Genomic DNA, 9,921 nt, shown 5'->3' on the forward strand with positions numbered 1-9,921 from the left:
AACTCCTTAAACCCCTCATTAAACCCCTTTAAGGGCTATCCAGATCTTGCAACTCTAGGTAGTCCATCGATCCGATGATGACAAATCTGAGCAAATCATCTATTGTTGGTCTCATGGTGTGCCCTCTGATGGCTATACAAGCCAATTCTAGAGGTGCACATTTGGCTGCAGATGGTGCATGGGAAGTTCACAGTCAGTGGGTTGTGCGCTGCTGGTGCTCTATGACATCATTCATGTGCCTCTTGTAGACGCTGGGAGTGATCTTCCTCAAAGGCAATGCAGGTATTTCTGACTGTTGCACACCACTGTGTTCTGTCGCTGGTGGCGTCCTCAAGGTCCCTGGGTTTGATACTGCTATACTGCAGATTGGCATTGATGGTGTCCTTGTAACGTTTTTGTGAATGATCTATATGTCAGATGCCCTGGGAGAGCTCACCATAGAGAAGCTGGCGGGGGATTCTGTTGGCATCCATGTGGCTGACATGACCGGTCCAATGTAGCTGTGACTTTATGATCATCATTTCGATGCTTGTCATCTGGGCTCTCTCGAGGACCTCAAGATTGGGCACTTTGTCTTGCCAGCGGATCTTCATGATGTTGCGGAGGCAACGCATGTGGAATGCTTCGAGCTACCCCAGACAAACTAGGCATGCCCCAAAGTGGGTGCTTTGAGCCCACTACTTTTCCCAGGCGTAGGTGGATAGACAGAGCTAGGGCATGGTTTAACCTTGGAAACACTGATTTATTAAGTACCTTTCATCTAGAAAGGTCCCAGTGTGACTTGCAGATCATGTTACATCATCCCTGGCTCCAAAGCTATGGCTAGGGTTGAGAAGAGAAGCCCACTGTAAGCTCTTATTTTCAGTTTCTTGTAGCTTTCACAAACTTTCTTTTAGAGCAGAAGCTTCAATGTGGTTAGGTTCAGCCCAGTGTTGAAATTCTTTTGGAAAGACTAAGCGAGCTCATTTATCTGTTCTAGAGTTGGGCAAGTATAAAGCAACCTTCTAACCTTTTCTGCATTCCAGTAAGAAAAATAGTTTAAGGCCCAAATTCTGCCCTTAACCACATGTCAGTGGGAGTTGTATGCATGAATCAGAGGCCAGACTTTGGCCCTAAATATTCTAAATAGACATATAGCTAGTTTTCATTGATTGATAACCTCTTCAAATTACAAAACTGACTTAGCTATGTTATTCGTATTTAACAAGATATGCTTGAACACATGCCTAGATGATTTTCTTGACGTTTTAAAATTCCTATAACTGCTTCCTGAGCCACAAACATAACTATACAGAAAAGAGGAACTGTGGCAAAATGAATAATGGAAAGAATTATATTTTCTTTACAAGTTTAACTGCATATTTCCACTGCCTGCACAACTCTCTTTGGGTCATATTCTACCATTCTTACCACCTTACTTGACGAATAGCCCCACTGAGGAAAGGTTAAAGGTATGTTTGAATATGAGTAAGCATCTGGCTATTTGTTAGCAGATCTGGTGATGTACAGATGTAGAACTGTTAAATCAATAAGGAAAATACAATTTTTCCAATGCCAATATAATTGCAGCAGTTCTGTTGCACAAGATCACATCTGCTGACACAGACTAAGATTTCATCTGCTAGCACAAACTAAGATTAAGCTGTAAAGCTTCAATGTTTGCACCTGTCTCTTCTCATCTGAGAGATAGTACCACCAGCAGCATAATGCTGCTTAGCAACAAAGTACTAAAATATAATGGGGGAGGAGAAATACAAAATAGAAGCTATTTTATATCTAAACATACTTACCTCTACATGAATATTTTTCAGTATTTGCCATGGGGCACTGGTGGGCTGTTTAATATCAAGGGCCCCAATCCTGCAAACAGTTATGCCACATGCTTTCTTTGGACTACTCAGGGTACTAATGTTAAACACATATGTTAGTGTTTGCAGGATCAGGACTTTGTTCTTAAGGCCAACTACCTTAATGGCTAATTGGTTTTTGCTTTAATATCTAATAGCTAAAATATAAAAGACTGTAATTCAAATTATAAGCATGCATTTTCCTTCCATTTTCTGTTTCTTTATTAGGGCATAATTTTGTAAATACTTATGCATGTGTGTAATTTCAGCTGCATAAGCAATCCTCCTTAAGGATCAGGTCCTTTTCAGATTTCACAAGCTCCACAGAGCTATTATTCTATATTATTTTACACCAGCTATTATCAATTAAAGCAAAGTATAAATTTAAAGAACTTTACTTTTTTTGACCAAGAAACTAAAAATACATAATATTGTTAGTAATGGGGTGGACTCTGGCAGAATGGGGGACTTTACCCAGACATCTATTGGAAAAATAATACAGCAAAACAGAAAATTTCCAGTATGTTCTTTAAATGTTTTGGAGACAACTTTTTGTTTCAGAAAATGGAGGAAGTAAACAAAGGGACAACCATTTTAGACTTGATTCTGACCAGCAGGGAGGAATTGGTGACAAATTTGAAGGTGACAGGTAACTTGGGTGAAAGTGATCATGACATGATAGGTTTCATGATCTTAACAAGAGGAAGCCATGAGAGCAGTAGAACAAGGGCAATGGACTTAAAAAAAAAAAAAAAAAAAGCAGACTTTACAAATTTAGAGAACTGGTAAGGTCCCATAGGAACAGGGCCGGTGCAACCATTTAGGCCAACTAGGCGGTTGCCTAGGGTGCCAAGATTTGGGGGCGCCAAAAAGTGGTGCCCCCCCAAATTTTTTTAAATGGTTGCAGCCGCTGCTGCTGGAAGGGCTGAGCTGCTGGTGGCAGCAGCTGCCTGCAGCCGGCAGCCCAAGGTGTCCCCCGGGGCCGTGCGCTCGCCGCCACAGCCTGGCAGGTCAGGGCGCCCCCACGTCAGGGAGCCGCCGCTGCGAGCCCGGCACCCCCGGCCCCGGGGTCAGGGAGCGCTGCCCCGCAGCCCAGGGTGCCCCCCTCCGGGGTCGGGAGCCACCACTGCGACCCGGCAGCCAGGGCGCCCCCCCCCCGGGGTCAGTGAGGCACCTGCCGCAGCCAGGGCGCCCCTGGGGTCAGGGAGCCGCCGCCGCATCTGGGAAGCCCAGGGCGTTCCCACCTGCCCCCCGGGGTCAGGCGCCCCCCCTGGGGTCAGGACCGCCGCCGCGACCCGGCAGCCCGGGCGCCCCCGCCCCGGTCAGGGAGCCGCCGCGCAGCCCAGGGCGCCCTCCCGGGTCAGGGAGCCGCCGCCGCGACCCGGCAGCCCAGGGGCCCCCCTCCCGGGCAGGGAGCCGCCGCCACAACCCGGCACCCCAAGGCACCCCCTTGCCCCCCCGGGGTCAGGGAGCCGCGGCTCCAGTGGACCTGCCGCAGGCATGCCTGCGGCAGCTCCACCGGAGCCGCGAGACCCGCGCGCGGGGAGGCGAAATGTCCCGGCGCCTAGGGCGCCAGAAACCCTAGCGCCGGTCCTGCATAGGAAGGAACATAAGGAAAAAGGGAATTCAGGAGAGCTGGCAGTTTCTCAAGGAGACAATATTAAAGGCACAACTGCAAACTATCCTGATGAGAAGGAAAGATAGGAAGACTTACAAAAGAGGCCAGCATGGCTCCATCAGGAGCTCTTTAATGACATGAGAAATCAGAAGGGAATCCTAGAAAAAATGGAAACATGCTAAGCAGTAGTACAAAAGAATAGCAAAAGCATGTAGGGATAAAATCAGAAAGGCTAAAGCACAGAATGATTTTTACCTAGAAGGGGCATAAAGGAAAATAATAAGAGGTTCTTTAAATACATTAGAAGCAAGAGAAAGACAAAGGAAAGTATAGGCCCTCTAGTTAGGGAAGGAGAACTAATATCTGATGACACTAAAAAGGCTTCAGTTTTCACTCACAAGGTAATGATGACCAGTTAACCAATATGATTAATATGAACTGCATATCCCTTGCCCGCGCTGCTTCCCGCCATCCCCATTGGCCTGGGACGGTGAATGGTGGCCAGTGGGAGCCGTGATCAGCCGAACCTGCCGACGCAGCAGGTAAACAAACTGGCCTGGCCTCCCAGCATGCTTACTATGGCGAGCCGCGTGCCAGAGATTGCCGACTCCTGATCTAGATTAAATTACTATAAGGTGGGTTTACAACTGATTGAAAGACTGTACTGAAAGAGTGGTTCACTGTGGTCCCACGTGGGTCAGTTCTGAGTCTGGTACTATTCAATATTTTCATTAATGACTTGGATAATGGAGTAGAGAGTTTATTAAGAAAATCTGCAGATGACACCAAGCTGAGAGGGATTGCAAACATTTGGGAAGACAGGATGAGAAATCAAAACTATCTTGAAAAATTGGAGAATTGGTCTGAATCTAACAAATTCAATAATGAGAAGTGTAAAGTAAAACACTTAAGAATCCATGACTACAAAAATGGAGAATAACAGACAGGTAATAGTTGCTGAAAAGGATCTGCGGTTAGAGTGGATCGCAAACTGAATGAGTCAACAATGTGATGCAGATGCAAAAAAGGTTAATATTCTGGGCTATATTAACAGAAGTGTCATATGGAAGACATGGGAGATAATTGTTCCATTCTACTTGGCACTGTGGAAGCTTCTGCTGGAGTACTGGGTCCAGTTCTGGGAGCTGCACTTTAAGAAAGATGTGAATAAATTGGAGCGGGTCTGGAGGACAATACCACAAATGATAAAAGATTTAGAAAACTTGACCTGTGAGGAAAGGTTAAAAAAATGCGCAGGTTTAGTTTTGTGAAAAGAAGACTGATAGAAGACCTGATACACCTCTACCCCGATATAATGTAACCTGATATAACATGAATTCGGATATAACGAGGTAAAGCAGCGCTTTGGGGGGGGCGTGGCTGTGTGCTCCAGCGGACCAAAGCAAGTTCGATATAACGGGTTTCACCTATAACATGGTAAGATTTTTTGGCTCCCAAGGACAGCATTATATCGGGGTAGAGGTATATTAGCCTTCTAATGTGTTAAGGGCAGTTATATAGCGGACTGTGATCAATTATTTTCCATGTCCACTGAAAGTAGGACAAGAAATAATAAACTTAACCTGCAGCAAGAGAGATTTAGGTTAGATATTAGGAAAACTTTCCAGCTGGAAGGACAGTTAAGCACTGGAATAGGCTTCCAAGGGAGGTTGTAGCATCCCCGTTATTGAGGGTTCTTAAGAACAAGTTGGACAAATATTGATCAGGGACGGTCTAGGTTTACTTGGTCCTGCCTCAGCACAGGGAGCTGAACTTAATGACTTCTTGTGGTCCCTTCCTGCCTTATGTTTCTATGTTTCTATACATGCAGGTGACGCCATGATTTATGTGAACATTTTCCCTTTATTTTTGCATTTCTATAATCTATTTACAATAATATTTTATCAAATATTTCTGTGCATTTATCCATTTATTTTAATACTGAACTTTAGATCAGAGACGTTTTCCCCCTTTTTAGTGATATGAAATAATTACACACAGCTGATGATGTCATTAAAAAAATCCATTCCAAAATGGAGCTTCATGGGTACAGAGAAAGAGCATAGAGATGATAATGGCTTTGAAGCACCCAGACAAGGTTTTTTTTTAAATCAAAATAACCAGTCTGTCCTAGTGCTTGACAAACAGTTTGTGGAATGTTTGAGTTTGGGTTTATTTTTCCATCGGAACAGTTCCTGCTTGTTGTTGTTGTTCAGCGACTGTTCGATTTTATCATGTATAAAGGACTTTGGGCTGCTTTTATTTTTAATTGTATTTTGAGGCTCAGTGAATTAACAGGGTGGGTACTGAAGTGTATTTTAAAGAATATTTTTTTAAAATTCCATATTCTGTTACCCTTGTGTCTTATGTATTTCTTTGGGGGGGGGGCACAAGAGCATCATTCAGGTGCAACTGGCCACCCTTCTCTTCTAACTACTGTTACTGCTGCTGAAGGTAATCCTTGTAATCCAACAATATACAGGTGTATATTTTTCATGTATTGAATGTGATTATACAGGCAAAATCCTTACTGCTGTATGTATTATATGTGTTTAGAGCATATTTATGATATATGCATGTATTGTACCTACCCCTGTGGCTGCAGTAAATACGTCTCTGCACAGCTGGTGTGTGCATGTAAGCATTTTTATCTGTATGTAGGTTTATGCATTGTCTGGGGTTATCAATACAGCACCACATACACATTAGAAAATCATGATTTAGGCCACCAAAATCATATTTGCTTAGAAAATCAAAGGTTTTAAAAAAAAACTTTAATTTTTTTTTGAACCTTGAGATAACATTTGGGTCACATTTTCAAGCTTTTCTCCCCAAACATGACAGTTAGAAATTTAAACAAACAAACAACCGCCCGGGGAAATTTTCACCTAATCACATGCTCCTGTAGAAGCTGGGGTTCAAGAAAACCCCATGCGAACTGACAATATTGTCTATGTTTATGAAAGCATCCTATGTGTGTATACATCGTGTGCATTGTTTTATATGCATTTATCGTTGTGTATATTGAGTGTGGATTCCATGTATGCGCATTTGTCACTCTCCTTGTGTGTATTTGTCGGCATACTTGTCTGTGTGTCAACATATTTGCATATGCATTCTCGTTTCTATGTATGTATGTGTGCATTTCTGCATAAGCATTCATGTGCACGGTATGCCTTTCGAACACACACGAGTTTACACGCTGTGTATCTGCACGCCCGGTGCATGTGCGCCTGCCCTGTTTCTGTGCCAGTGGAGTCACAGCCGTTGCTGCGAGACTGAAGGCTGTAGGCTACCCTCGGCGAGAAGGGAACCTGCTAGCACCGACCGCCCTTATCTACCAACTGCAGAGGGCGGCTGCCGCTGCCTCTCCTCCCTGTGTGTCACGTCTTCTCCATTCAGCCCCCAGCATCACCGCCGACGCTGCAGGGAGGACCACCTAAAAACAAACAAACCCTAACAAATCCCAAACTCGAGGGGCAGAGACCAATACTCCCAAGCACGCCATGAAGGGCGGTGCAGGCGGTAGGTTGGTGGCATCGGGACCTGTTTTCTGCGCTGTGTTGCTGATCCCCGGCTCCCCCTTCTCTCCTCTCTCCATACTGCGGGGCTGTCGCGCCTGACACTCCCTGCTCTTCTCGTGGGGGCTTGTGACAGGGGCCAGACGCATGGGGGAGGCGGTGCTGGCGGAGGGCGGATGGATGGATGGATGGTGGCGGCGGCAGGAGGCCTGGCCGGGCTGCGGATGCGCAGGGACCGGAACCCACATGATGCATCGGGACCTTGTCCCGGGGCCGCTCCGAGCTGCCGGGTGAGGCGGGGGCGTGACATTCCCCCTCCCTTCCAGCTCCGGGACGGCTGTGCATCTGCCCCGCTTCCAGATGTGGGAGCCGGCGGGAGGGGCTCTCGCTCGGCACATCCCCGGCCCGCTGGGAGCGCGGCGGGAGTCAGGGCGCAGCGAATCCCGGGCTGCAGGGAGCGGGCCAGGCCCTGGGGGCAGGCAGGGAGCCGGAGGGCACCACCTGCTTGAGAGCCGCTGATGGCCGGTTCCGATGGGTGAGGAGCCAGGTCGCCACCACCCGTTTCCATTGCAAATGGCAGCACCCCTGGGTTGGCGCCTGCCTGACACCTGCTTTTTGTCAACATCAAGCAGGAGCCATTGTTAGCAGCTGTACCTTGCCCAGGGCTGCTCCCCTCAGGGCCTCTCTCCCTGGCCTGGCAGCGCGTGTGAGACTGTGGCCTACAGCAGCTGCAGCTTCATGTGGCCCAGAGGTGCAGGCAGGGTGAGGGGAAGCTCATAGGGCTATTTGGGCCCTTCCTACATAATTGCCGATAAGACAAAAATACCGGCTTTTTAATCGTGTTGTTAAACTCCACCAATATTCTACTTTATGTGTTTTAAAAAAATCCAAGTGTTGGACAAGGAAGCCGCTTGCTTTGCTTGTTAGTCAGGAGATGCACTTGGGATAGAGTGTAAATTCTGCCCTACTTGTGGGGCCCCCTGTGGGCACTTCACTTAGTTTGCACAAAACGGAGCAGATGGCAAGTGCTGTTCTCACAGAGACCCCAACTATCAGCTTGTCTAAGGGGAAGCTCCCAGAGACTGCCGAGCCAAATATTTAATGCTCTGTATCTGGGCTTCCAGTGACTGGAGAGGGAAATATTCCATTTTTCATTCTAGTCTGTGGAGGGACGTATCAGTTTAGGATGACATACTCCCTATGTTTCACAGTGAATCTCCCACTGATGCTAAAGGGGGGTGTGCAAAAGGATCCTGGGTTACTATGGCTTTTACATAGTAACTATACTTTTAGTATTTGTTCATTGTTCAATGCCAATTGTTGCATTCAGAGGTCCTTAGTGAGAAAATATTCTCAATGAGAAAATATTGACTAATGCTATTTCACTGCCCTTTGTTTCTCTGCCTTCTAAATCCTCCCTTCTCTGTTTATTTCCTTCCCATCAGCAACTTCCAGTTCTGATCTATCTCTACAGTGATCAGAAATGAAATAGATAATGTTGACATTGATGTGTCCTTGTTACTGAATCAGTTCTAAAGCCCAGTAAGATTAATGGAAGGAAAGGAAATTTTCATCTTTCTCAGTAGCTGTTTCAGGCTGTTTGCACATTCAGGCATACATCTTATCACTGTCTGTCGCCATGCTACCTCATTCAGTTTTGCAGTGTTGACTCCTGCCTGATCAGCCTGCAATGCCAGTGTTCATTGCTCACTTTCATTTACATTTTCAGACAAGCACTACAAATTAGTGCTTTCTGTCATGCTGCTCCTCATACTTAGCTGGAACTCCCTGTAAACACTTGCATTGTCACTTCATTTGTTTCCTTCAAATCTCTTCTCTACCATTGCGGCACAAAACTTGACAAGGGTTAGACTGCTGGTGTGCTGAGACTACTGCCTATTATGCTGACTGGTGTTGTGTCATTGTTTCCTTGTACTCTCCTATCTGTCTGTATCCATCTGCTGTCTCTTGTCTTCTACTTAAATTGTAAGATTTTTGGAGCAGGGACCATCTTTTTGTTCTGTGTTTGTAAAGCACCTAGCACAATAAGGTCCTGGACCATGACTGAGGTCCTAGATCAGGGGTCGGCAGCCTCTGACACGCGGCTCGCGAGGGTAAGTACCCTGGCAGGCCGGGCCAGTTTGTTTACCCACCGCGTCCGCAGGTTCGGCCGATCGCAGCTCCTACTCCTGCCGCGTCCACGGTTCGCCGTTCCAGGCCAATGAGGGCGATGGAAAGCGGCATGGGCCGAGGGATGTGCTGGCCGCAGGTTCATCCAGAGGTTGCTGACCCCTGTCTTAGATACTACAGGAATAAAAATAATAATTATAACCACTGTATTGGTTATATTCAGTTAAAAATTGGAAGGATTTCTTTGTAATCAGCAGGGTTAGAAACTTACTTTTTAAATGAAAGTTTGGGGTCTCTACAATCTGAATATCATGCAGGCCACATAAATATATCAGATGGGTCAGATCCGTCACATGGGCTTTGTTTGATGCCTCTGCTTTGTTTCAGTTTGAGGCAAGGCCCTATAAAATTCAGATTGTAATATGAAATATATGAGTTTGATTTGCAGCCTCTGGTTGCTTCTTACCCTAGCAGTGGTCTGTTTTGAGCTAGCACGGCTTCTGGAGATTGCAGGTACTAATTTGTAGTGCTTTGTATTGAGCTAAGCGGTATTCATCCTAATCTATCATGATGTGAATGCTGGGACCTGAAGGTTTTGTGCCCTGTACCTCCACAGTAGTCTCAAGTTACACTTTAAAGCTCAGACGATTTGGAGCATGAGCTTTCGTGGGTGAATACCCACTTCGTCAGATGAATGTAGTGGAAATTTCCAGGGGCAGGTATATATATGCTAGCAAGCAAGCTAGAGATAACGAGGTTAGTTCAATCAGGGAGGATGAGGCCCTGTTCTAGCAGTTGAGGTGTG

The 9,921-nt window shown here is 46.2% G+C and overlaps 1 protein-coding gene across 3 annotated transcripts in view; it reads left to right on the plus strand.

Annotated features, from left to right (window-relative positions):
* Positions 1–6,756: 6,756 nt before the first annotated feature.
* NALCN (sodium leak channel, non-selective) overlaps positions 6,757–9,921 on the plus strand; it is a 387,480-nt gene continuing 384,315 nt past the window's right edge. For all 3 annotated transcript variants that reach the window (XM_032771366.2, XM_032771357.2, XM_032771375.2), the window contains exon 1: positions 6,757–6,990. The gene's annotated coding sequence lies outside the window, so the exon portion shown is untranslated. The remainder of the gene's footprint in view (positions 6,991–9,921) is intronic.

This window comes from Chelonoidis abingdonii, chromosome 1 (genome assembly GCF_003597395.2).
Source record: "Chelonoidis abingdonii isolate Lonesome George chromosome 1, CheloAbing_2.0, whole genome shotgun sequence".
In the NCBI taxonomy this organism is placed as follows: domain Eukaryota; kingdom Metazoa; phylum Chordata; order Testudines; family Testudinidae; genus Chelonoidis; species Chelonoidis abingdonii.